The sequence below is a fragment of the Sander lucioperca genome, chromosome 5 (assembly GCF_008315115.2).
Source record: "Sander lucioperca isolate FBNREF2018 chromosome 5, SLUC_FBN_1.2, whole genome shotgun sequence".
Lineage (NCBI taxonomy): Eukaryota > Metazoa > Chordata > Actinopteri > Perciformes > Percidae > Sander > Sander lucioperca.
In genome coordinates this window covers 29,086,538-29,112,770 of record NC_050177.1, presented here as the reverse complement: position 1 = coordinate 29,112,770, position 26,233 = coordinate 29,086,538, and the positions used below count along the sequence as shown (strand labels likewise).

Genomic DNA, 26,233 nt, shown 5'->3' with positions numbered 1-26,233 from the left:
AACAGACAATCAAACTGACCCTCCCAATGAAAATTACTTTCGACCTATAGAAGATGCTTTACAACAGGCTGAAAATCTGAACAATGACATTTCCATGCCTCCCCTCGGAAATGTACCCGATCTAGCGCAATTTTATCAAGAGGTTTCGAGCCATTTTACAGGCTTAGCAGAGAGAGTGAGACCAGAGGTTAGACCTAATGACATCGTACAGGTTGAAATAATAGCTGGAAATGCTCAAGAACACGATATCATTCGAGTGATTTCATGACTTCAGAAGTTATGTGTAAAATAGTAGGTTTGTCTGAGTTGGTGTAACATCTTATTAGTTGTTGTTGACAAATGTTGAAAAATATGGGGGTGCATCGGGGTGTATGTGTGTCTTTGTGTGTTGTGTGTTTTCTTTGTATAATTTGCTTATTTGATAGCTCTTTACTATGTTTCATTAGAAGTTACTACTTGTGTAAAATAAAAGATGGTGATAGATAATATACTCTCAAATAAAGGGTTAAAAATAGCTCATTTGAATATTTGCAGTTTGAGAAATAAGATACAGGATATTACTGGGATTCTGGAAAATAATAATTTGCATATTTTGGCAATATCTGAAACGCATTTAGATGCAACTATAGAGGACTTCCTTTTGCATGTAAATGGATACCTATTATATAGATGTGACAGAAATATAAATGGAGGAGGTGTAGATTTTTATGTTCAGGATCAAATACCAGTAAAGACCAGACAGGATCTTGGTTGTATTGGGGTTGAAGCGCTGTGGTTGTGCAGTTGCCACACTTAAAGCCTATTCTAGTTGGTTGCTGCTATAGGCCTCCCAATGCACCAATAGTCTGTTTAGATCGGATCTGTTACATGTTGGATATAGTCTGTGATTTAGATATGGAGATTTATTTTTTAGGTGACCTAAATATTGATTGGAGATTGAATAATTGCTCATTGAAAAATAAGTTGCAATCCATAGCTGATATTTGCAATTTGTCACAAGTGGTCACAAAGCCAACAAGACTTTTTTATAATGCTGATGGGACAAAAACGGAAACATGTATAGATTTACTTTTTACTAATGCTACACATTTGTGTTCAAAAGCAATCTCAATTTGTGTTGGCTTCAGTGATCATAATTTAATTGCAATTAACAGAAGAACCAAAATCCTCAAACCAGGTCAGAAGATAATAGTCAAACGGGTTTTTAAAAATTTCAATGAGGCTAGTTATTGTGCTGATATTAGAAATACTGACTGGTCACAAGTATTAAGGGAAGTGGATCCTGATCTAGCTTTGGAGGTTTTTACAAATTTATTAATGCCAATTGTTGACAAACATGCCCCATTAAGACGAATGACAGTAAGAAGTATTGCTTCTCCATGGTTAGATGCTGAACTTAAAGAATATATGAGGAAAAGAGATAAATTAAAGTCAGAGGCAAGCTTATCAGGAGATAATGGATTATGGGAAAGGTACAAGCAATTAAGAAATTTTGTTACAAAGTTAAACAGAACAAAAAAGAAGTACTATTACGAATATAAATTTGAGGAAGTAAAATCAAACAAGAATAAGAATTGAGCAAGGCCCTTAACCCCAACCGCTCCAGTGGAGCTGCTCAGTGGCCAGCAGATCAGACTGTGGTAGTACTGGGCAGCTTCCAGTATGAATGTGGAACTGTGTGAATGTGATCAGGGCGTTCCTGCAAAAGAGAGGCTGCCTCTCAGTGAACCTCCCCTGAATAAATAAAGGTTAAAAAAAAAGAAAAAAAAAAAAAAAGAAAATAAATTATGGAATACATTAAACCAATTAATAGGGCGGGGGGATAGATCTGTACCAAAATTTTTAGATGTAAGTGATACTTTTTTGACTAAACCTCTTGATATAGCTAATTATTTAGGAGATTACTTTACAAAGAAAATTCAGAATTTACAAAAAGAGATGATTTCAGTGGAATATCCTGGTTTATCTTTTAAGACAATTACAGATACAATCATGTTTAATAAATCATGTACATTTAAATTGGATAAAGTAAATCTAACCATAGTAGAAAATATATTAAAATTAATGAAAGATAAACCACCTGGTATTGATGAACTGGATGTTAAGTTATTAAAGATGGTTGCTGATGTAGTTACTATGCCTATATGTTATATTATTAATTTAAGTTTAGAAAAATGTGTTTTTTCTGTTAACTGGAAAAAAGCTAAAATTGTGCCTCTTCCTAAAAATAAAAGGGAACATTTCTCTGGGAAAAATAGCAGACCTATAAGTATTCTGCCAATTTTGAGTAAGATTACGGAGAAAATTGTTTATGATCAAATTCATTTGTATTTCTCTAAAAATGGGTTAAATTCACTTTATCAACATGCTTATAAGAAAGGGCACTCTACAATGACAGCTTTAGTTCAGATGACGGATGATTGGTTGCATGAAATTGACGATAGAAAATTAGTTGGTACTGTAATGTTAGATCTGAGTGCAGCTTTTGATTTAATTGATTATGATCTATTACTGAAAAAATTAAGTTGTTATGGATTTCAAAAGTGTGCTATCCAATGGATCTATAGTTATCTAACTAATAGGGAGTTTAATGTACTGTATAATGGTAGTTATTCTGAGACAAAGGTTCTCCGTTGTGGGGTGCCTCAAGGGAGTTGTCTTGGACCATTGCTATTTTCTATTTTCATTAATGATCTGTCTTTTATTTTGGGGAGTGCCACTATTGCCCTTTATGCAGATGATTTGACTATTTATGTGTCTGATCATGACTCTACCAGAATCAATACTGTATTAAATAATGAATTAAAATTAATTGAAAATTGGAACAGAGAAAATAAGTTAATTATTAATGTTGCAAAGAGTAAATGTATGATGTTGGGATCTAATCATCTTTTAAAAGATTCCCCTGCTCTGAACTTGTCAGTTGGTGGTTTAATCATTGAACAAGTGGCGGAGGTAAAATTGCTCGGCGTGATTGTGGACAGCAGGTTGACATGGAACGCTCAGATAAAATTAATATTGAATAAAATTGGTAGGAGTATGGCTGTAGTTCGCCATTGTAGGAAATGCATACTGATTCGCATACGGAAAATTTTGGTGGAATCAATAGTATTGTGTCATCTGGACTATTGTTCCATCATTTGGGCTGCAACTACAGAGAATAATTTAAACAGACTACAGATTGCACAAAATAAAGTTTCTCGGCTTGTACTCAACTGTTCTTTTAGAACAAGTATTAGGGACATGCACAATCAGTTAACATGGCTTCATGTAAGAAGCAGAATTAATTATTCTCTTTTTAAATTCATAAAAAATATAATTAGTACAAAAGCACCAGAAATTATTTATAAAAAATTGACTTTCTTCAGTGACGTTCATACTCATTCCACTCGCCAATTAAGTGAAGGGCGTTTCTTGTTACCTGTCTGTCGAACAAATCAACTTCAAAGAACATCATGTTATAGAGGAATGGTGGCATGGAACTCGCTCCCGTTATTTTTGGTTTCAGAAAGGCACAATGTTAGTTTTTCCAAAAGACTAAGACTGTATTCATTTACTTTGGAGTAATTGTAATTTTGCTATCAATAATGACTGTATAATGAGCTATGGCAATTGAAATGTGATTTTTATTTTATTACACCGAGAGAGTGGAAATATTTTGTACATAGAAGAGCTTATATAGTTATATGGTTATGTTTTTATGTTTAGTGTATATGTGTTGTGTTGTGTGTATGTTTGTTAGTTGGATAAGTTAGAAGATGTTGTGTGCACTTCTGTATTTGTCTTCAATGTTGTACAGCGTTGATGTTAATATTTTGGTAAAAATTGTTAAGACCCCAGGAAGAATAGCTGCTGCTTAATGTAGTAGCTAATGGGGATCTAAATAAAGAAAGAAAGAAAGAAAAGAGTCAGTGAGAGGGGTGTCGACTTTCAGACCGTTTTTGAAGGGTTACTGGAACGGTTGATACAATCTAACCGAAATATTGACGACGAGTCCAATCTAGAATTCTTTATTCAAGTGGTGCGTAACCCTAGAGGTGGTGGTGGTGGTGTTAAACGAAAAATAAAAAAAACTTTGGACTGTGAAATCATTAATAAGAAAAGAAAACATTTGTATATAGTACACAACCGCAACAATAAACTATGCTTTGCCATCAGCCTGGCTCTGCTTATCAATCCTGATCTCACCGATAGACAAGCTGATGAGCAGGCTAGAGAATTTCAGCATCTCGCGGGTCTGAGCGATCAAACAGATGTAACCTTCAGCCAGGTCAATACATTTGAACAGATAGTAAAGCGCAAAATTGTAGTGTTTTACAGAGCCTCCGAGGATCGTGCTAGCTCCCATTTTGAAACAGACTACCCAAAGTCTGACAATCCCGTGTTTTTATTCTTGCTTCAAGACCACTACTACGGAATAAAAAATGTTAAAGGGTTTTTAGGGGTTGATAATGTCTGTCATTACATTGTAATTGTAATTGTACAGAGCACAAATGCCCGCGTGAAAAATGTAGAGTTTGTAGGAACGGTACTAATGACTCTGAACTACACATGTGCTATATAAAGCCTCTGAAAGTAAAAGAAGAACACACCCAAAATTTATTTTTTTACGACTTTGAAACATTTAGCAACAGGGCCGGCGAACATCGAGCATATCTTGTGTGTACAAAATCGTTACAGGGTGAAGAATGGCAGTGTTATGGCCTGGGCTGCGTCGAAATGTTTCTCACACAGTTCAGGGAACCTCGCTATCGTAACGCTACATTTATCGCGCACAATGCAAAAGGATTCGACAGTTACCTGATCCTAAAAAGCATGGGCCGTTTAGGAATAACACCGACGATTCTGATGCAAGGAAGTAAGATTATCAGTTTCACGGAAACCGACTACCGGTTACGTTTTATCGACTCGCTATCTTTTCTTAGCATGAAACTCGCCCCAATGCCGAAGGCTTTGGGATTTGCAGACAAGTCCAAGGGTCATTTCCCGCACAAATTTAGCGCCCAGCGGCATCTAAACTACACCGGCGCCTACCCACCTCCGTCAGATTATGGGGTAGAAAACATGTCGCCGACTCTGCGGGAGGAGTTTTACAGATGGTACAGAGAGGTACCAAATTCAGAGAGCAGTTCATAGGCGACACGCACGTGGATCCTTTTAGCTGTATCACAATATCCTCTGCGTGTATGAAGGTTTTCCAGACAAATGTCCTGCCTGAAAAAACACTCGCTATCCCTTCGCCTGACGACTACAGGCGTCAATTCAAAAAATACTCGTGCGGCGCAATTCAGTGGCTGGAATGGGTGATGTATTCGAAAAACATTTTCATTCAGCATGCTCTAGACTGCGGGGAAAAAAAGATTGGTCCGTACTTTGTAGACGGATACGCCGTCATAGACAGTGTGCAGCATGCGTGGGAGTTTCAGGGATGCTTTTTTCACGGCTGTCCTACCTGTTTCAGACCTCATGATATCTGCCCTATGACAGGAACACCCTTTGAGGAGATGCATGCAGCTAGCGAGGAGAAATTGCATCAGCTGAGGGCTGCTCATGGCCTCCGTACGGAGGTGATGAGAGAACACATTTGGACCAAAATGAAAAAAACACAACCAGGCGTGAGAGAGTTTATGAAGAAATTTGATTCTCCAGAACCTCTCTCTCCTCGCTCGGCCCTTTACGGCGGTAGGACCAGCGCTATGCGGCTACGCTACACCGCAGCCCCCCGGCGAAACTGTGCGCTATGTCGACGTTACCTCCCTGTATCCATACGTCAATGCCACAGGCTCTTACCCTTTAGGGCATCCGGTCATCATTCATAGAGACTTTGATGAAATCCAAAACTACTTTGGCTTGGTAAGAGCAGTCGTCTGCCCACCACGCGGCTTGTATTTTCCCGTTTTGCCTTATAAAACAGCTCAAGGTAAATTAATGTTTACACTGTGTCGTATGTGCGCGGAAACCAATAACCAGAACAGTTCATGTACTCATGATGAGGAAGCCAGAGCTCTAACCGGAGTCTGGGTGACTGCGGAGTTACAAAAAGCCATAGAGCTAGGGTACGTTGTGATTAAAATCACAGAAGTGTGGCACTTTGAAGCACATAGCAACAACCTATTTGTGGGGTATATACGTGCATACCTTTTTAAAGGGGTAGCAGGAGGCCTCAGGCTTTCCATCTGAGGCCGTGGACGATGAAAGTAGGCAGAAATACATCAGCGATTATGAGATGCATCAAGGCATCCGCTTAGACCCCGAAAAGATTGAGTCAAATCCGGCCAAGAGACAGATGTCGAAATCGTGCCTGTGCAATTTTTGGGGGATATTTGCACAGAGAAGTCATTTGGTTCAAACCACGCTCGTCAAATCGCCCGAACACCTTTTCAGTCTAGCGTTTTCAGGGCAATATAACCTAAGATACGTGTCTTTCTTACCGACAAACAACAACGAGGATGACATAGCCTTGATTCAGTGGACATACAATGAACGTTACTTCGTGCCTCCCGGACGAACCAATAACATTTTCATTGCGGCGTTTACCACGGTGTATGGTCGTCTGAAATTGTACAGTTATTTAGAAAGGCTGCAACAGAACGTTCTCTACACAGATACAGACAGTCTGATATATGTGACAAAAGAGGGCGAGGCTCCTCTGGAGCTGGGTAATTTTCTCGGGGATCTTACCGATGAGTTGGACGGGGACACAATTCAGGAATTTGTAGCAGCGGGACAAAAGAGCTATGCCTACCAGACCAAAAACCAGAAAAAAGTGGTTATGAAGGTGAAAGGTATTACCCAAACTCGCGAGTGCTGCGAACAGATCAACTTTGATAGCGTGTCAGAGTTGGTGGAGGGCTACCGCAGGGGTTCTAAAGAAATGTCCCTTGAGACACCTCAACAGATTATTAAACGCAATAAAAAAGGGTTTCTGTTGAAAGACTCAACATTCCGGAAAAAATTTAGAGTAGTATACAACAAGAGGAGACTATTTCGTGACGGTACAATGCTACCGTTTGGTTACTAGGGACGCATGATGGAACAGATTGATTTTGATCCGAGGTTAAAGGTTCCATTTTCGTGTTTGATAGTTGGTCCCAGCGGTTGTGGCAAGACGTATTTTCTGAAATCTGTACTGGAAAAATGTGAACGTGTGATCGATATTGTACCTCAAAACATTGTATGGATTTATACAAGTTACCAGCCCATGTATGATGAAATGAAGAAAATGAATAAAAAAATTAAGTTTGTCCAAGGCCTGCCTGATTCTTTTGAAGATACAAGTATGTTTCCTCCTGAGCAATCACATCTGGTCATACTCGACGATGTCATATTTCAGGCATCTGATCATCCTGAGGTGGTGAAAATCTTCACACAATACAGACATCATCGAAATATGAGTGTCGTGCTTCTAACCCAAAATGTGTTTCATAAAGGCAGATACAGTCGTACCATAAGTTTAAACAGCAATTATCTGGTGCTATTTAAAAATCCCAGAGATCAGCTCCAGATTAGGGTGCTAGCTCATCAGATTTTTCCCTCACAGAAACAGTTTTTCCTGGAAAGTTTTGAAGATGCTACGAAAGAGCAACACGGTTATATAATCCTGGACCTCACGCCTTCATGCCCAGAACGTTACAGGGTGCGTACAGGACTACTGCCCCACCAGCAAACGACGATTTACATAGCAAAAACAAAGTAGGACGTCATTATGTCAGAGCGTATAAAACGGAATGCTCTGTTGCTGAAAGCACTGTACCACGCCACGCCTTCAAAACGTAAAGACATTTTGAAACACTGCTCGCCCGATTTTCTCCAAGCCTTGTGTGAGGTGGCTCTAAATCTGTTAAAAGGGAATCTGCCTGTATCGTCTACTCAATACAAACAACTGAAATGTCAAAAGAAGATTATTAGACTGCTGGCCGATAATAAAAACAGTTTAAAGCGTAAACATCAGGCTCTGAAAAAACAGACGGGGGGCTTTATCCTACCATTACTGTCGGCCGCCGTTCCAATATTGGGAAATTTGTTAGGAGGCCTGCTTCCAAAAAGATAATATGTCTCTGAGGGCTGCCAAGAAAATGTATTTGATTTCACCTCGAGGTGATAATTTTGCAGAAATTAGCCGCAAGTGACGAGGGTTGGACATCGAGAGGTGAATTTATATATAAGGGAGATGTAGTAAAAGGCTCCCATATGCTTGACTTAATAAAAACCCTCTCACTGACCAATAAAAGAAGAACCCAAACAACACCAAAAGGTTGGACTAGTTTCTTAAATACGTTGGATGGGTTAAACATTCCTGTATCCATGTTTAAAAATCCTCAAGCACGCGCGCAGTACAGTCAGCTCAAAATGGCCGGAGATGCTTTTGAAGAAAAATCACCGCGGGAAAAAAGAAAAAAAACATTCCTATTATCACCGCGATAGTCAACTTCTGAAGAAAAATCACCGCGGGAAAAAAGAAGAAGAAAAACATTCATATTATCCCCGCGATGGTCAACTTTGGATTAACGGCACCATACACTCATGTCATTTTCAATAAAATGTTTTATTAATCACAAGTTTATGGTTACAGAGTCTTTCTTACAAGTGGTAACAATCTCTAAACATGTCTAAAGAGCACACACTATGGTGAAAAGATTCTGAGCGGTTACGACTGACGCACCTTTGATATTTATTCACAAAATTAGATACCATACGGTCATTTTTACAGACATCATCGTAATACAAAGTCAACATTTCTTTATATGATAAGCCGCAGGCCCGATGGCAGAGATAAAAAACACAATGCTGTCCACATACGGTAGACAGCGGGTGCTGAAGTTGACGGTCGTGGTACTGTATATTCTTTGAACGGTTTTCCAGAAACTGTAGAATGCTCGAGGGGTAATGAGCAAAATCAGGCGGGAATCCGTACGAGTCGAAAAAGGTCGCTCCGCTGTCCTCTTCCAACGTCAATCCAAGCCAATGTTCCCCGGGCATGTGGGATGGGTGAGTGTTGACGATAAAGTAAGCAGGTAGACGGTAGGTATGACTCAGCGAGGGTAGTTGATCAGAAGCCCACACTCCGTGAAATAAATGACCCATAAGATGATGCAACAGTCGCAGTAACATGCGTATACTATGAGTGTTGTAGTGTAAGGCAGTGGTACCCTAAATCTCATTTCCAAATGCAAATTTCCGTTGGAAATGGGAGATAAGGCGTCGCTGTCTTCGGTCGCCCCAAGATTGAAGACAAACAGAGAATAACCTTGGTTAAAATCGCTGCGGTTGATGCTAAAAGGCAAATCTTTAAGATGTCGTCCTGTGGCAGTAAACATATTGTAAAATTCTCTGACTGAATTTCCGGTATTGAAACGGGGCTGAAAGGCTTTAGCAGGTACCTGTCTGCCGTCCTGACACAAAGCCAAATATTCCACATCATTATGTTTGAAATTAAACGGTGACAGGTCCCGTCTCCCTACAAAAGAATCATGGTGCACCATGGCTAAAGCTAAATAGCGTGGCATAGCACCCAGAAAGAGATTTTCCTGGTTACATATCCTGGAATTTTCAGGGATGGAGTACGTTTGCACACTGACACGCGAGAGCCGGTAGAGGGCATTTCCTTTCATCAGGGCGGCTGCGTGACCTAGGCGTACAGCAGGGGAAACGGTGACCTTTTTAACAAACAGGGAGGCTGATAATATCTTCAGGCTGAACTCTGAGTCACGAGCCCCCATAAGGCAAAACGCATCATTGCAATGAATAAGTTTAATTCTCAAATCAACAGAGTTTAATAACAGACGCTCGCAGAAAAAGATGTCGCTGTGAAGAGGTCCTAGTAACTCTACTTCCCCAGATTCTGCGCTGAATTGTGCTCTCTGGACTAATCCTTTGTTCGGTCCGTTAGTCACTATGATAGAATCCATTGAACCCGGAGTGTCTTTGTAAAACAGGCCGGCACTAAATTGACTCTTTAATGTGTCCTCTGAAAAGTTGAGTAAGGTTTCTATCATGGCTCTGTAAGGGTGAGTGGCGCTGGATTGTGAAATCAATCTATCGCCCAGAATAACGTCGCATTGGCTAAAAATTGTATTGAGAGGATAATTGATGAGCCCCACTGCTGTATCTGCAGGGATGTCTGCCCCATCCTTCTCTGTGATTTTAACTCAGAGGTGCAGCAACGTATCGTTCAAGTCCAAATACTTTTCACCATCTCCGGGTATAAAGAATTCAATTGGAGAGTTGTCGCTCAGTGCAGAGAGAGGTTGGTATTCTTGATATTTTTTATCTTCTACAGATAGTTGAGTCATGGGAGATGAAAAGAGATCCAGTTCCGCCAGGGTGCACTCGGCTGATTTCTGATGTAAAAGAGCCATTGTGTACTGCGCTAAAATATGTCAGAGCTCTGAGCAGACTTCCTCCTCTTGGGTGCGCGTCGCTTGACTGATTTGCTCTTCTTAACCGCCGCACGTTTTTTAAATGCTGAGGAAACGACACGCTCACCTGGCGGGCGTTTCCTTGTTCTACGGGACAAGACCAAAATACCTCCCGAACCTTCTTGATTCTTATTCTCGGTCAGTTTTCCCATCGCTCCTTTGACAGCGTCCGCAGCAATGTTTGTAGCAGCTGTTTTAAGATGCGGTTTTTCCACAGCAAAACCTATTTTCAGCAGAGGGGATACGAACCTGAACAATTTAGAAAAGATAGAGCCTATGCCTCTCCCGTACATCACCGGGGCTCCGTAAAAACCGGGTAAAGCTCCACCTACTTGACCTTCATAGTACGCTACAAAGCGCCGAGGATCTTCTTTGATATGTATCATCTTACCGGGAACTTAAAGTGTAATTTCACAATTGTCTTTCCAAAAACAAAGTCTATGTTCCTGTTGCGATCGGTTTTAATTTCTATGAGTATGTTTTTGATGTAATTTTTAGACAAAGGTATATAATGTATCGTATTGTATCTGATGCTAGTCACGTCTCCAAAGTCACCTTTCACATTCACCACACAAAGCAGCGGTGAGTAGCTGTCGCCGACCGCTTGATACTGAATAATGTTGGTGTATACAAAGAGGTTATATACTCCCGCATTTAAATCACAAGGATAGGTAGATGGTCTCTTGGAGAGCGTCCACCATTCGGCGGGTTTTAATCCTAACATGTAAGCCAGCGGGGGATAGGTTCGTATTTTGTAAAGACCGTCGCCTTTGAAGTCGATGCATTTGGTTGCGCTGTTGAAAGAAGCATCAAAAGAGGGATCGTGCTTTTTGAGCGCCGGGGTCAAGTATTCCAGGAGATCTTTTGGCCGATTATAGTAAGCGCCGCGATTGAATTTCACGATCACCAGCGGTTGAGGTTCGTCTGTCACACGGTTCAGTTCAAAATAGCTTGAGTCTGCGGGTAAATTGTACCACGTACGAGGATATATGATTTCGCATAGACCCACCACCCCTTCACCGCTCAGTTCAATCGGTTTAGCCAAATCGATTGTATAACAACTGCTGGTATTACTTTTAAATACTTCCTTACTGGCGTTGGAAGGCAGGGTCACGTAAAAACCCTCGGCGGTTGTGTGTTCCATGATTCTCTTTTGAAATCGAGTGATGGATTGGTCTTTGTGCACAGACTTTTTATATACTGACCATATCAGACAATTTAACACAACTGTTGAACTTCTCTGGCCAGTTTTTCCATTGCACGAAAACTTGTTTTTCACCCTTGACGGTACGTCGTTTTAAGATTTTCTCCACTTGAAACATTTTGTTTGCGGCCATTTTTACTTTTTGCAGCTTCGCTTCATAAAATGAACCCTCAATAGGTTCGCCGTCGTAGTCTTCTAATTTGTATATGGGGGGTGTACGAGGGATACGATCCGTCACTGTAAAGACTTCGTCCGTAAAACTCTGTTCATATTTTTTATCAAACACGCCTCTCACCTTGGATAAACGTACCAGATCCCCCTTCTTAAACGTCATCTTTATTTTATTCCTGTGACGCGAGGAGAAGGTGCCGTACAGGTTGCGAAACACCTGATCGGCGTTCTCGGATGTTACATCCATTGGTGTCATTTTTATAGAGCTGTGATAACTGTTATTATAACTATCTACCAGGTCTGGTAAGACGTCCAAGTAACGTCTGGTGTTGCGAGCCGTAAAATATTTAAACATGCGAGATTTCAGGGTACGGTTATATCTCTCGATGACCGATGCCTTTAAGTCACTGGCCGTTCTAAAATGATTGATACCGTATTTCTTCATGAGAGCCTCAAATTTCTTGTTGAAAAATTCTTTGCCTGCGTCAGTTTGTAGCTTGGTATTAAGCTCTCTCGAAAAACACTGATTCAAACGCTTTTACAACCTCACCAGCCGTCTTCCTCTTCAAGGGACGCACATACGCTTTTTTCGAAAATACGTCTATGACGGTCAGTAAATAATTAAACCCATCATTATGATCAGTCAAGGCCTGCATGTCACAGAGGTCAGCTTGAAATTGATTTAAAGGTTTAGTAACAAACACTTTGTTTCTCTTGAAATGTACTCGGGCTGGTTTATGCAATGTATAAGTATCTTGTTCGGATAAAAAATCTTTAACTTTCTGAACACTGACTTTTTCACCAGTTTCATCCTGTACACCCTGACGGAGTTGTTGTACTCCTCCAAAGCTAGCAGGATGTAGAGGGTCGTAATACACTTTTTCCATCACCCGTTTCTCCGCCATCCTTTCCTCTGAGCTCTCTAATGTTCTCTAACACAACGCATGAGCAAGAATGACTCTTTATTCATTTTTTTTTTTTTCATTTCATTTTTTTATTCTTTATTTTCAAAAGATGGAAAAATACATATTTGAAAAACAAGTCAACTATAAAAAGTAGAAAAATATGTTGTTTTTTTTTTTTTTTTTTTTTTTGTTCAAAAGAAAAATACATTTCTTCACACAAGATTACATATTTGAAAAACAAGTCAACTATACCATGCTTTTAAAAACCATTGTGATTTATTTTTTTTTCCACTTACGACTTCTCGTAACACTCGGTGACCAAACGCAGTTGGAAAATTTCCACTGCATCTTGTCCTATCAAATTTTCGTACATGTCTGTGATGGGGTCAAAGATTTTCTTCACTACTTTCAGTTCGTGTAGTAAAGTCTCTGCTACTACCCGGACTCTGAAATCCTCGGTTTTGATGTTCCGGGCAAGTAACAAACGTTGAATAGCTGGAATAAAACGAGGTGTGATGAGTCTTTTCATCAGGCGGTAAAAGTTATCTCCGTAAAAGTCGTCCTCCAATGCTTCCAGACATGCGTGTTCTCGCTGACTAGGGTGGTCAATCTTACACCCATGACACTCAGAGCGTCTGTCCTTGTGAATAATCAAGTTGAGAAGATGGAAAACGGCCGATTTAACGGTGTCAATGAGCAGAGAAGAGACCCAGCCGTCAACCTCATCCTCCTGTTCTGGAGTAGGGCTCTCCTCCTGTCCATGTGGAGGGCTTTCCTTACCCTGTTCATCAGGAATTTCGTCCTCCATTTCATCATGACTTTCTTCATCTGAGGAATCAACGCTTTCCTCTTCCACCTCCTCTGATGAATCATCGTCCTCTTCCGATTGAGCTGGCGGAGGCGTATGGGCTATCACTCCCTCATCAGAGTTCTGCTCAGCAGGGACATCCCGAGACGGCGCCTCAGGAGAGACCGGAGAGGGTGGAGGGCATATCAGGCTTTGACTCTCCTCCTCCTCCTCAACTGAGAAGAGAACTCGAGGGGTAAGGGATCTCTTTGTCGATGAGTTGAACATCTTGTACAGTGTGAGGCTCCTCTGTCATGCCTTGAACATCTTGTACGTTGTAAAGAAGCCTGATTCAGTCTTTATAGTATCGTAAGGGGAGGCGTGGTTAGGAAAAGAGGAGTGGTTAGGGGAAGAGGTGTGGTTTGGAAAGTTCTGGGAAAAGAGGCGTGGTAAAGTTCAAAAGTTTAGAGTTTTTTTCACAACCAGCGTATTCTTCCATCTGCGACAGCGAAGGAAGAGGCCCGTAATCGTCTCCCTCACTTCCATCAGCCTGTCCATCCATTCCAACGCTGGTAAGACTAACACGGTTCGGAATAAACCGCAGTCTGGATTAAATCTCTGCAAAACAAAAAGATGGCAGGCTCTCTTTGCTTCCGGAGGCTGTGATACCAGAGTGGCTCGGAAACACCAACGGCCGGAGGTTGTGGTTCCGGATGGCCATGTAGCCCCAAAGATGATTTTCATCTGAGTCAAATCATAATCGCTGGGGTAATTATCAATTCTCGGGCGCTTCTCCTCAGGATTCTCTTCATCATCATTGCTACAAAGGTACACTTCCTCTTCCTTGCATTCTTCCATAACCGTTTGCGTCTCTTTATCCAGCGTAGCAACACTCTCATTCTCCTTATTAGGGTTACAGGAAAATTGTAACATCGTCTTCATCACACCCCAGTCGTCGAAGGTCATTTTCACCATGCCGGTTGAGGGACACAATTTTTCCCCTTCCTTCAGCCGATAAAAAAAAAAAAAAAAAAAAGTTCACCTTCTTCATACTTGAACACATAACCCCACGATCCAGTCATCCCACTCGCCTGTAGAGACCATTCCTCCTGCAGAGATACCGACGGAGGCATCTGGGTACGACATAGGTACAATGTACATTTCTTCGGAGCGCCCGGAGCCTCGAGACCTTCTTGATATATCGTTACAGGAGTCTCACAGATCAGCGAAGAGGACCATGTGTTAGGACCAGTCCCTCCTCGGTAAGGACTAGATGGAGAGCAGGACTCTACATCATACATCTTAGAAACAGTAATATCATTCATTGCTGACATAGCGAGTAGCAAGCTAGTATCCTGTTGAGAATCAGGAAAGAACTCCTTTAACCTTTATATGCTTGAAACAAACTTCTTTTTTAACCCAACCCATCTATTTCCTGTCGCCCTCATTTCTCATTGGCTCATTTGAAAACCGCATTTCCTGTCTCTACCCTGTACTGTAAATAGATATTGCATCAGAAACACCTGTCGAACATCAATCAAAATTTTGACAGGTCGTGACCTCTTGACCTGTCAGTCATCAATCAAACCACATTCTTAAGTGACAGAAACCCCATACTATATCTCTCTTCTGCTTCCTGACAGGTGGAGCTGTTACTCACCAGGAAACAACTCACCTGAGTTGTTCTACGTCGACATTTTGGACTGTGTGAAGAAACTGTAAGTATCTGTTTGGTACTTTAACACCACGTTAGTCTTTGGTCTCTTCAGGGTTAGTTCCTGGCTCTGTAATGTTAAATATAATGTTTCTACTTCTCTTCTTATTTCCTGAGAAAGTGTTCAGGACTTTTGTGATGAAGATAAATCTCCATGTTGTAACATGAACTACTACAGAGGAGGTTTTAAATCCTTTGCCAGGTGTTTCTACGTCTGTCTGTCCCAACCGTGAGGCTGCAGTCAGAAAACTTTACAGCTGTGTAGTTGAGATCTAAATGAAGGCTGAGTTTGAAGATGGGGGGGGGGTCTGAGCCTTTCTCCTGCTGTCAGAAAACACACCGTCGTCTCCACCAGCGTAAAGTCAGACACAACAGGACTCTACTGTTTCCTCTGGAACCTTTCAGAATAAAATGTAGAGACCTAAATGCCTCTGTTACTGTTGTAGTGATGTGTGGAGGAGGATGCACAGGACAGAAAGGTGAGACTGATTGTCATCATGGAGTCTTGTCTCCATTAGAGGACAGAAAGATGACATTAGTCCTGGAGTCTTGTCTCCATTAGAGGACAGAAAGATGACATTAGTCCTGGAGTCTTTCCAATGTTCCTGTTCTCCCAGAAAGAGAATGAATGACAGAGCAGGATGAGCAGAGAGCAGAAATCATTCAGTGAAGAGACTTCAGACTTTATTTTCTGCTTGATAGCTTCTAGTTTCTCCAGCAGCTTCTGTTTCTGGAGATTAAAAAGTGGTCTTCCTCTCTTTCTAACAGGACCCATCAGAGACCAGACCCTGCTGAACCTGGACCTGAACCTGAACCTGGACCTGAACCTGAACCTGAACCTGAACCTGAACCCAGCTGTGTGTCCATGAAGAGTGTCCAGTCCATGGAGACACAACTACTTTAAAAAACAAGGCGACCTGTAAGGGAGATTAAAATGGAGAAAAGTGTGAGGGAGCGAATTGAAATGGAGAGAAGACTGAGGTGAGTTGTTGTGAAACCTCCAACAAACTAGAAGTAGTGTTGTCTCATTGGGTGTGTGGTCTTCTTGTAGAGGGTCTCTGTGTTTCCAGCCCACTGTAGCCTGTCATCCAGGTGCACTCTGGGATATCTATGGCCCTGTTTTCACCTGGTATTAAAATCTGATCTGAGTGATTTCTCAGACCACCCTGGCTGGTACCTGGAAAAGGTGGCCACTGGTATACAATAACCTTATTATTAGTTTCACAAAACGTCCCCAAATTCACCAGTATGTAGGATATTACTACACTTCACTGTACTATTACTACAGACATTCCTGCTGTTATGTCTCCTTTAGTTATTTATTAGCCTCTCATTGGCAGATCTCCACAGCTCTGAGTGAACTAGGGAGCTGATTGGTCAAAGCAGCGGCTGTGAAATGGTTTCATTTAATTTATGAAGTCAGCATCATTACTAAACATTTGGGAGAACCAACTCCTCCTGAACAACAGGGGCATCTTATTAAAGTAGAATCTCATAAAGGATATTTTTATTGATTTTAATCAACGTGTTTCTGTCAGAAAGTAAGTTATTATTGGCATTTATTTTTAATAATTAGGCTTATATACATGATCTTAATTATATATTTCTCAGTTATGTTATGCAGGGAGTCTTTAACTGAACATGTGATCTTCAATAAATGTATTTTTCTATCAGGACCAGACCAGAGTCTCCTGAATCTGGATATGCATCCAGCTGTGTGTCCTTTAAGAGCAACCGGTCAATGGAGGATTGGGTTGATTTTAAACGTGTTTCTGAGAAAACGTAAGTTGTTATTACATTACATTACATGTCATGTAGCTGACGCTTTTATCCAAAGCGACTTCCAATTAAGTGATTTCAAATCTGAAGGCTCAACTCCAGACAACAAGTGGTAAGTGCAAGAACATTAGCTTTAAATAAGCAAAGCTACAAAGAGACATATGAAAGTGAAGGTTCAAGATTATTATTATTTTTTTTTTTTTATCTGAGGTGTAGTCAGAAGAGATGTGTTTTTAGCCTTCGGCGGAAGATGTGTAGGCTTTCAGCCATCCTGATATCGATGGGGAGCTCGTTCCACCATTTGGGAGCCAGGACAGTGAACAGTCGGGATTTCGTTGAGTGATTAGTTCTCCCTCGCTGTGAGGGAGCAGCCAGCAGGTTGGCTGATGCAGAACGAAGTGGGCGGGTTGGGGTATATGGTTTGACCATGTCCTGGATGTAAGCGGGTGCTGATCCGTTCGTGGCCCTGTATGTAAGTACTAGTGTCTTGAAGCGGATGCGGGCCGCAATTGGTAAGATCCCAGGGAAGAAGTTCCCAGACTCCCTTTAAAATCAAGCTGTTTCTCTAGTTGTTATGTTAGGACGACCTCATAAACGTTGTAAAACGTTGTCTAATTCATGAAATACAAAATGTCCAAACATAATAGGCACATGCTGTTATTTGTACTCTATAACATATCTCATTCATTTCCCTCTGTAGGGCTTTAATTTTCATGTAGCTTTGGTTGAATAGCACAGCGTTCATATAGCAGCCTATAGATCAGTTTATCAGGAACTAGAGACAGACATCTCCATCCTATAAAACAACAAGCTGTAGTTTCGGTAATATTCTCATGACCTGCTCATTATGTTATGATAAAGTACACTAGGAACACACTCTCATACAGATAAAACAGCCTATTGTAAGATCAGCTGATTTCTGGAGCAGTAAACAGCTGTAGAGGAGGACGGTTGTTGTGTACTATGAGATAAATCCTGACTCAGACCTCCTCTATCTGGAAAGTGTCCTGAGATAACTTCTCTTATGATCAGACTCTTTAAAGGAAATTAAACTGAATTAAATATATTAATTGATTGACAGCCAAAATATGAATATAAATGAGTAAATTCCAGCCCTACATGTGATGAGGATGAAGCTGTGCGTGTGAGAGTGATGTAATGCCCCTCCTCCTTTCAGGGTGGAGCCTGCTGGAGTCAGATGGTTGACACCAGGTCTGAGGAAGTGTAAGTCTGTTTTTAATTTCATTCATCAAACTGTGACATCACTCATTCAACCCTCTGATGTCATCATCAAAGTGCTGATTGGTTAATAACTGCAGCTGTGTTGTGTCTCCTTCTCTCCGTCAGATTCCTGTGAACTCACACTGGACACAAACACAGTGAACAGAGAACTCAAACTGTCTGACAACAACAGGAAGGTGACATTAGTGGAGGAGGTTCAGCCATATCCTGATCATCCAGAGAGGTTTGACTACTGGTATCATCAGCTGCTGTGTAGAGATGGTCTGACTGGTCGCTGTTACTGGGAGGTTGAGAGGAGAGGAAGGGTTGATATATCAGTGAGTTACAGAGGAATCAGGAGGAGAGGAATCATTCATGACTGTTTGTTTGGATGGAATGATCAGTCCTGGAGTCTGAACTGCTTTGATGATGGTTACTCTGTCCGGCACAATAACAGAATAACACCCATCTCCTCCTCCTCTGTCCCTAACAGAGTAGCAGTGTATGTGGACTGTCCTGCTGGCTCTCTGTCCTTCTACAGAGTCTCCTCTGACTCACTGATCCTCCTCCACACCTTCAACACCACATTCACTCAGACTCTCTATCCTGGGTTTGGGTTCAGGTATCCTGGTGCCTCAGTGTCTCTGAGTCCTCTGGAGGACGGAGAGTCTCCTCCTGTTTCTCACTGCTGATCAGTTGAGTCTGTACAGGATCACACTTACAGAAATATTTGAGGTTATTGTTATAAACTAATGAATGAACTTTGTATGAAATAATTCAGAATGATTGAACAGATTCCTGGTGAACATTGTAAACTTCTTTAAAGATGGAAGCTGTGATCATCAAATTGTAGAAATGCCGTTGACTTGTGTCATGTTTAATTTGGAGTTCTGTCTCTTTTCACAATAAAAGCATAAAGTTACTGTGTTGTGTTTGAGGTCTGATCAAGGTAGACAAAAGTGAGGGAAAAAACTTGAAAAAAGGTTAGAAATGGAGCAGAAAACATGGCAAAAAACAGAGACAATCATGACAAAGTGTCAGGAAATGCTACAAAAACATGATGAAAAGTGTAAAACATGTAAGCCAGAAAAACACCAAGTTGCACATGAAGACAACACAAGGCTCATGTGTTGTCAGTAGAATGAGAGCGTTTGGGACGGCACTGCTTACACAATCAAATGGTCTGAAAGGAATGGGAAAAGTGTGTCTGTTGATAAAGTGTTGATAGGAGAGCATACATCAGCAGATTGATGGTAAAGATGAAGAATGTGATGAGGTTTTTACAATAATGACAATAATCTATGTATATATAGGAAATAAAGGGATATAGCCAGGCTTCAAAATTAACTTTTTCGTCCACCAGCCAAATGGCTAGTGAACGTTCAAATATTACCAGCCACTCAATAGATTACCATCAGGTTTTTTGGCTGGTGAGTGAAGCAAATCTACCAGCCACATGCATTTTTCACCAGCATTTGGCTGGTAAACGGTGCTAATTCTGAACCCTGGATATAGCATTAGCAAATAAAGACATGAAATGAGGAATGGAACGGGGTCAAACACACACGGAGAGAAGGAGGACAAGAAAACAGACAATGGGGAATGAAATCAAGACAATCAAAGAGGAACGAGTAGCAGAGAGAACAGTTTCCTCGGTGTGGGACAACCAACAAACTGTGTGTTTAAAATGAGACATTGGGTGAATGTGGAGTCATGATAGGAAAAACATCTTTTCATCATATATTTACACCCAGGGCCTGAAATTAACACATGACCACCAGCCAAATGTGGGTGAATTTTGCTATTGGCGGGTAACACTGTCAATCTACCTGCCACATTGGCAGGTAGCCAATCAGGGGCCAGCATCACTGGAAGACATTGATTGACAGCCCAGTACCCACCAGGTCCGGATTTGTTACGGCACGGCTGCGGCCATGACTGACAGCTGTAGTCACGAGGACCCACGAGATCTCACGAATTCACGTAGAATAGAACCACTAAACCACCACCAGTTAGTTTCCATCCAGAGGAGTAGAGGGGAAACTACTCTGAGCTGTGTTTTCAAGGTGTAGTGCAGGGAAATATGATCTGCCGTGAGCACGCTGGATTTTACTTTGAAAATTAACCAGATTTTTATTTTGTTTCTGTGCTCGACTTCTAGTCCCGCACTATCTGCCGTGTGCTGAATTGCTGCGGAGCTCTCCGGCGTCCGGCAACAATAGAAGCTCTGGGTATCTGCTCCGGAGGGCTGGGACCGCCGGAGCTGGGACGGAGTCGGGACGCAGACGTTCTGCAGTCAGTGGAAATAGACACATTGACTTTAATGGAAACCTAATGACTCCGTCGATGTTCCGCAGACGTTCCAGTGGAAATATGCCGGTAACACTGTCAATCTACCTGCCACATTGGCAGGTAGCCAATCAGGGGCCCGCATCACTGGAATAAATCCACACGGTTTGGCGGCAACAGGGAGGGTAGTCTGCTCCTTCTCCTTCTCCTGGGTATCCTTTGAATGACACAATCCACTCGCCATATTATTTAGAGATGTCCAAACATGTAGGTGAGTCGGCCCAACGTGTGTCTGAGAGAATATTCCAGAACAAGCAGCCAACTGACTGCTGGTTCTTTAGTTCTTCTTTCAGGAGAAGCATCTTTTAAATGTGTCCCCCTGGAGTCTGTCTGCTCTCTCTGGATCAAACACCATGACAGCACACAGCAGCACTGCTGCAGCTTGGATTCAAACATTTAGTTCTTCACTTCATCTCAGAGAAACAGATTACACTCTCTCTCTCTCTCTCTCTCTCTCTCTCTCTCTCTCCATCTTTCTCTCTCTCCCTCTCTCTCTCCATCTCTCTCTTGGCCGAGACACACAAGCATCCGCAGCGTGCAGTTCACTGTGGCGCTGTCTCATGCAGACCACTCTCTTTCCTTTGTCCTTTTTAAACGAAGCGGACAGCAAAAGCTAACTTTAATTTTAATATTAAACAAAGAGAAATGTTCTCCCTTCGTCCTATAACGGTCATTTATCAATACTATAGTAGCCTACTTCCTTGTTTACTGCCGCAAATGAATAAAATGCAGAGGAGAAGAGAACTCTCTCCACCATACATATGGATTAACTAACAGTGTAACTGTTATACAGGAGAGAAGACAGTCACTTCTGTTTGTGGCAAAACCATTCAGTGCTCGTTTTTCATTTTGTGACTTTTGATTGAATGAAGGACTATTTTAACAATTTTTTTGTAAATGTGGGACCAGATTTAGCTGAAAAAATAAAAAATACAGAAATAACAGAAGGGGTAAAATCTGATCTGTGGAATTGTAATCCGACCTCTATTTTCCTTAGAGCAGTGGAAAGTAATGAAATAATAAACACTGTAAAAAATTGTAAAAGCAAATGTTCCACGGATTGGAATAATATTGATATGAGTATAATAAAACAAGTTGTTGAAGAAATTGCTGAACCATTAACTCATATTTGTAACTTGTCTTTTCAATTTGGTAAATTTCCAAACAAAATGAAAATAGCAAAAGTAATACCAGTATATAAAACTGGGGATAGACACCTTTTCACAAATTACAGGCCTGTTTCTATACTCCCCCAGTTCTCCAAAATCCTTGAAAAGCTTTTTACAGAAAGACTTGATAATTTTATCGAAACATCCAAGCTTCTAGTGGACAGTCAATATGGATTCCGGGCAGATAGATCAACAACTTTGGCACTAATGGAATTAGTTGAGGAAATCACAAATTGCGTAGATAAAAAGAAACATGTAGTGGGAATTTTTATAGATCTAAAGAAAGCATTTGACACCATAAATCATGACATTTTATTACATAAATTAGAGAAATATGGTATCAGAGGAGTTGGATTGGAATGGGTGAGTAGCTACTTAACAAACAGGCAACAATTTGTAGAAATTGGGGATCATAAATCAACATACATGAACATAACATGTGGGGTTCCACAGGGGTCGGTCTTAGGACCAAAGGTTTTCATAATTTACATCAATGATACATGCAGGGTATCGGATATACTAAAATGTATTCTATTTGCGGATGATACAAATATTTTCTGTTCTGGTGATAATTTACAGCAGCTTTTGGAGATGATCACATCAGAAATTGTCAAATTAAAACAGTGGTTTGATGTAAATAAACGTTATATATTATATATATATATATATATATATTTAAAGTCATTAAATATAAGCAAAACAAAGATAATGTTATTTGGAAAACATAAAACTAACCGTCAAGTAGAAATACAAATCGATAACATAAGTATTGAAAGAGTATATGAAAATAAATTTCTTGGTGTGATTTTAGACCACAAAATCTGCTGGAAACCTCACATAAACCATGTCAAAGCAAAACTAGCAAAGACGATAGCAATAATAAATAAATCAAGACATATTTTAGACAATAAATCATTACATACTCTGTATAATACACTCATACAGCCATATCTAAGTTACTGTGTGGAAATCTTCATACAAAAACCAACCTACAGCCGTTATGCACATTACAAAAGAAAGTAGTCAGAATCATAAATAATGTTGGATTCCTGTTGTCTCTCCACACTGAGTGTCTGTAATCTGTCAGATAGAAGCTGTGAAGCCCTGTCCTCAGTTCTTAGCTCCCAGTCCTTTAGTCTGAGAGAGCTGGACCTGAGTAACAACAACCTGCAGGATTCAGGAGGGAAGCTGATCTCTGTTGGACTGAAGAGTCCACACTGCACACTGGAGACTCTCAGGTCAGGATTCATTAACCCATTCAACTGATGACCATTTAAAATCTGATTGACTTTAGTTGATGACGTGTAGCTTTGTGTCTGTTAATATGACAAACTTTAGCAGTAGTTTCGAGACTCAATAATTAAATACTGCAGATGAGTTTAAAGATGTATTATGAATCTGGACCAAAATGTACCTGGACAACAAACAAAAATAAAAAAAAAAAACACATGGCTCCACGTGTTGACAGAGGGTTCCTGTGTGTTGTTTTGTGCGTTTGCAGTCTGTCAGGCTGTCTGATCTCAGAGGAAGGCTGTTCTTCTCTGGTATCAGCTCTGAGCTACAACCCCTCCCATCTGAGAGAGCTAGACCTGAGCTACAATCATCCAGGAGACTCGAGAGTGAAGCTACTGTCAGCAGGACTGAAGGATCCTCTCTGGAGACTGGACACTCTCAGGTAAAAACACTGATGAACAAAAAGGAGATATTTGTGTAGGAAGTTTTAAAGGAGAACATTTCCTGGAACTAAAATGATAACTCCCTTTTGTTGTTGTTAATAATTGATGTAGTGTGGACACATCTCTATATGTTAAAGGCACTTTCCGTGATTTTAAGAAACATCCTTTTTTTTCCCTCTTTCCCAGGATCAAATCAGTTTTAATGCGACAGAGATAGGTCCAGGACAGGTTTGGCCTAGCTTAGCACAAAGCAATGTGCTTTCTACTCTGTGAGAAGAGTATGTGGATGAAGCATTAATCTACTCTTCTGGCAGACTAGTTAGCTAAAGGTTTAAAATGTCAGTTGCCGGTGCTGCATGGCTCATGTGATCGATCAAGGACGTACACTGACATCTGGACCAATTATTTTTACAAAGTTCCTCTTGTGCTGCGAGAGTACCGACTCTAAGTTCAAAAAGTCCTTCAAAGCGCTCTTTCCTGCAAACACAATATACAATATGTGTGTGTGTGAGAGTGACGTAATGATGTTTCTCTATAGAGAAAGGTCCACTGTTGCACCAAATGCTTGCTCTTGGGGGAATTGTTGGGTCTCTGTAAATGATAATGTGGCAGTGGCGCCAGCAGCAATAATCCTGTACGCACTGTGCGTACATTTTTTTCTATGAGACACTCATCTAATGATAACAGTGTGTAAATCCGCACATAGTCTGTTCTGCTCTCTGCTATGTTGAGTTATATTTTCATCATTATTTATACGTTATTTCACCCACAAGCCATCCACTATTAATCAGAATATTCATTGTTATGACTCGATCTGTAGATCAGAGGTAGGCTAACAGGGCCAGCAAGGCCTTCTCTGCTGGCCAAGAGATTGTTTGTATCAGAAAATTATATTGTTATAATTAAAGGCCTATATATTAATTTGTAAAATAAATATATATAGTTATCACTTTCATATGTACTCTATTTTATATATTGTATACACTGCAAGTCTGTTTACATTTTTAGATGTAAAGTTAATGAAAGAAGGGTGGATGTACTTTTTCTTCACATAATGAGCAGCTTTTGGTAAGTTTAATGGATTTTTCAGCATTTTAGTGAAATGATTTCACTAGCTATTACTGCTTGCTTTAGGTGTTAAAGATTTGAGCAGTGTCAGTGACCGCTGTGCCTTTGTGACGTGTGTTAAGCCCCCGCTGCTTGGCTGGAATTTGTGGGGAGGCCTGTTGATCGCTGATTGTTTTATTTGTGTATTTGATTGCTTTGTGGTCACCGTATGAGTAAGTATGACCGGTTGTTGTGGGTGGGTTTGTTTTGGTTTCTTTGGTAATTCCATTCATTTTGACTATATGTGATGCAGCATCCTGTCATACTGTGTGAAAGTGATGGCTTCAGTCAGCGTGTGTTCATGTCTCTGCAGTAGTATATTAGGTGTCTCTAGGTGCTGAGCCTTGTGTTAAATCACGTTATTCCATACGGTAATGTCCTAGTGTTATGGTGAGGTTATTCAAAGGTGATTTAATAGCTGTAGGATAGTACTAAAGGCCCAGGTGTAAAATACATGGCCCGCCACTGCTGTAGATAAACTGCTGGTTGCTATGGACGCTGCTATCGCTGAACCCACGGATCTAGCATGTTTTTATCATTATGTGTTTACATGGACATGAATATTCCAGTTATGAGGATTATCCTGTTTTTGATCATATTCAGGATATGATGTTTAGGCTACATGGCACACAGAGAAATAAGGTTATTCACATCTACGTACATGCTCACCATCAGCGCTCTCTTTGCCCCTCTCTCTCTCTCTCTTTATTTTTTTATTTAACCTTTATTTATACAGTTAATCTCATTGATACACAGGGTCTCATTTTCAAGAGAGACCTGTTAAGGACAATACACAACATCAGTTACAGACAGACAAACAGATTACAATGGTATACACAATATGTACAAAACAATATTTAAACTAAAGTGTCAAGTAGACTTAAAACACTAAAGTACTAAAAACAAGAACAGTATTCTGAAAAAGTTTTTTCCATCAGCCTTAAAATGAGTTTTAAATTCCCTAGTGGGCTCAAATTGGACAGTTTTAGATCCTGTTGCAGTGTATTCTAGGTTGAGCTCTCTCTCTCTCTCTCTCTCTCTCTCTCTCTCTCTCTCTCTCCAAATTGTTTTTATATTGCAAGCAGTGTCATACTGTCTGTTTCAGATGTCATCATTACATCACATTTAGTCTATGAAAAAGACATAATTTTATGGATGGTAAACACGTCAAATGTACCGGTAGCCTAAAGAGTAAAAGGTTTGATCCCAGGGATGAAGTTCCCAGACCTCCTTTAAAGTCAAGCTGTTTGTCTAGTTAAGTCAGGGCGACGTCATAAACTTTGTAAAGTGTTGTCTAATTAATGAATTCATAAATGTCCAAACATAATACGCACACACTGTTATTTGTACTCTATAACATATCTCATTAATTTCCCTCTGTAGGGCTTTTATTTTTATGCAGCTTTGGTTGAATAACACAGTGTTCATATAGCCTATAGATGAGTTTATCAGGAACTAGAGACTGACATCTCCATCCTATAGAACAACAACCTGTAGTTTCAGTAATATTCTCATGACCTGGTCATTATGATATGATAAAGTATGCTAGGAACACACTCTCATACACATCAAAAAGCCTATTATAAGAACAGCTGATTTCTGGAGCAGTAAACAGCTTTAGAGGGCGGACGGTTGTTGTGTGTATTATGAAATAAAATCCTGACTTAGACCTCGTCTATCTGGAAAGTGTCCTGAGATAACTTCTGTTATGATTGGACACTTTAAAGGAAATT

General features: G+C 40.6%; 1 protein-coding gene and 5 long non-coding RNA genes across 7 annotated transcripts in view; 3 read left to right on the top strand and 3 right to left on the bottom strand.

Moving 5' to 3' along the window:
• Window positions 1–16,979, top strand: part of LOC116039322 — a 95,652-nt gene extending 78,673 nt beyond the window's left edge. For both annotated transcript variants that reach the window (XR_004897444.1, XR_004897445.1), the window contains exon 5: window positions 16,874–16,979. This is a non-coding gene — a long non-coding RNA (uncharacterized LOC116039322). The remainder of the gene's footprint in view (window positions 1–16,873) is intronic.
• Window positions 1–22,981, bottom strand: part of LOC118495136 — a 29,109-nt gene extending 6,128 nt beyond the window's left edge. Inside the window, exons 1-4 of the long non-coding RNA XR_004897455.1 lie at window positions 22,782–22,981; window positions 20,247–20,252; window positions 20,165–20,169; window positions 8,867–8,875 (exon numbers count right to left, since the gene is read on the bottom strand). This is a non-coding gene — a long non-coding RNA (uncharacterized LOC118495136). The remainder of the gene's footprint in view (window positions 1–8,866; window positions 8,876–20,164; window positions 20,170–20,246; window positions 20,253–22,781) is intronic.
• Window positions 1–26,233, bottom strand: part of LOC118495137 — a 470,232-nt gene that overhangs the window by 437,845 nt on the left and 6,154 nt on the right. The gene's annotated exons all lie outside the window — the stretch shown is intronic.
• LOC116034886 (NLR family CARD domain-containing protein 3-like) overlaps window positions 1–26,233 on the top strand; it is a 972,843-nt gene that overhangs the window by 945,699 nt on the left and 911 nt on the right. The window lies entirely within an intron of this gene.
• Window positions 104–4,157, top strand: LOC118495167. Its single transcript, XR_004897493.1, has 2 exons — window positions 104–256; window positions 3,907–4,157. It is a non-coding gene; the product is annotated as an uncharacterized LOC118495167 (long non-coding RNA).
• LOC118495138 lies at window positions 12,563–19,129 on the bottom strand. Its single transcript, XR_004897457.1, has 4 exons — window positions 19,016–19,129; window positions 16,051–16,054; window positions 12,991–12,999; window positions 12,563–12,575 (listed from the first exon to the last, which is right to left on the bottom strand). It is a non-coding gene; the product is annotated as an uncharacterized LOC118495138 (long non-coding RNA).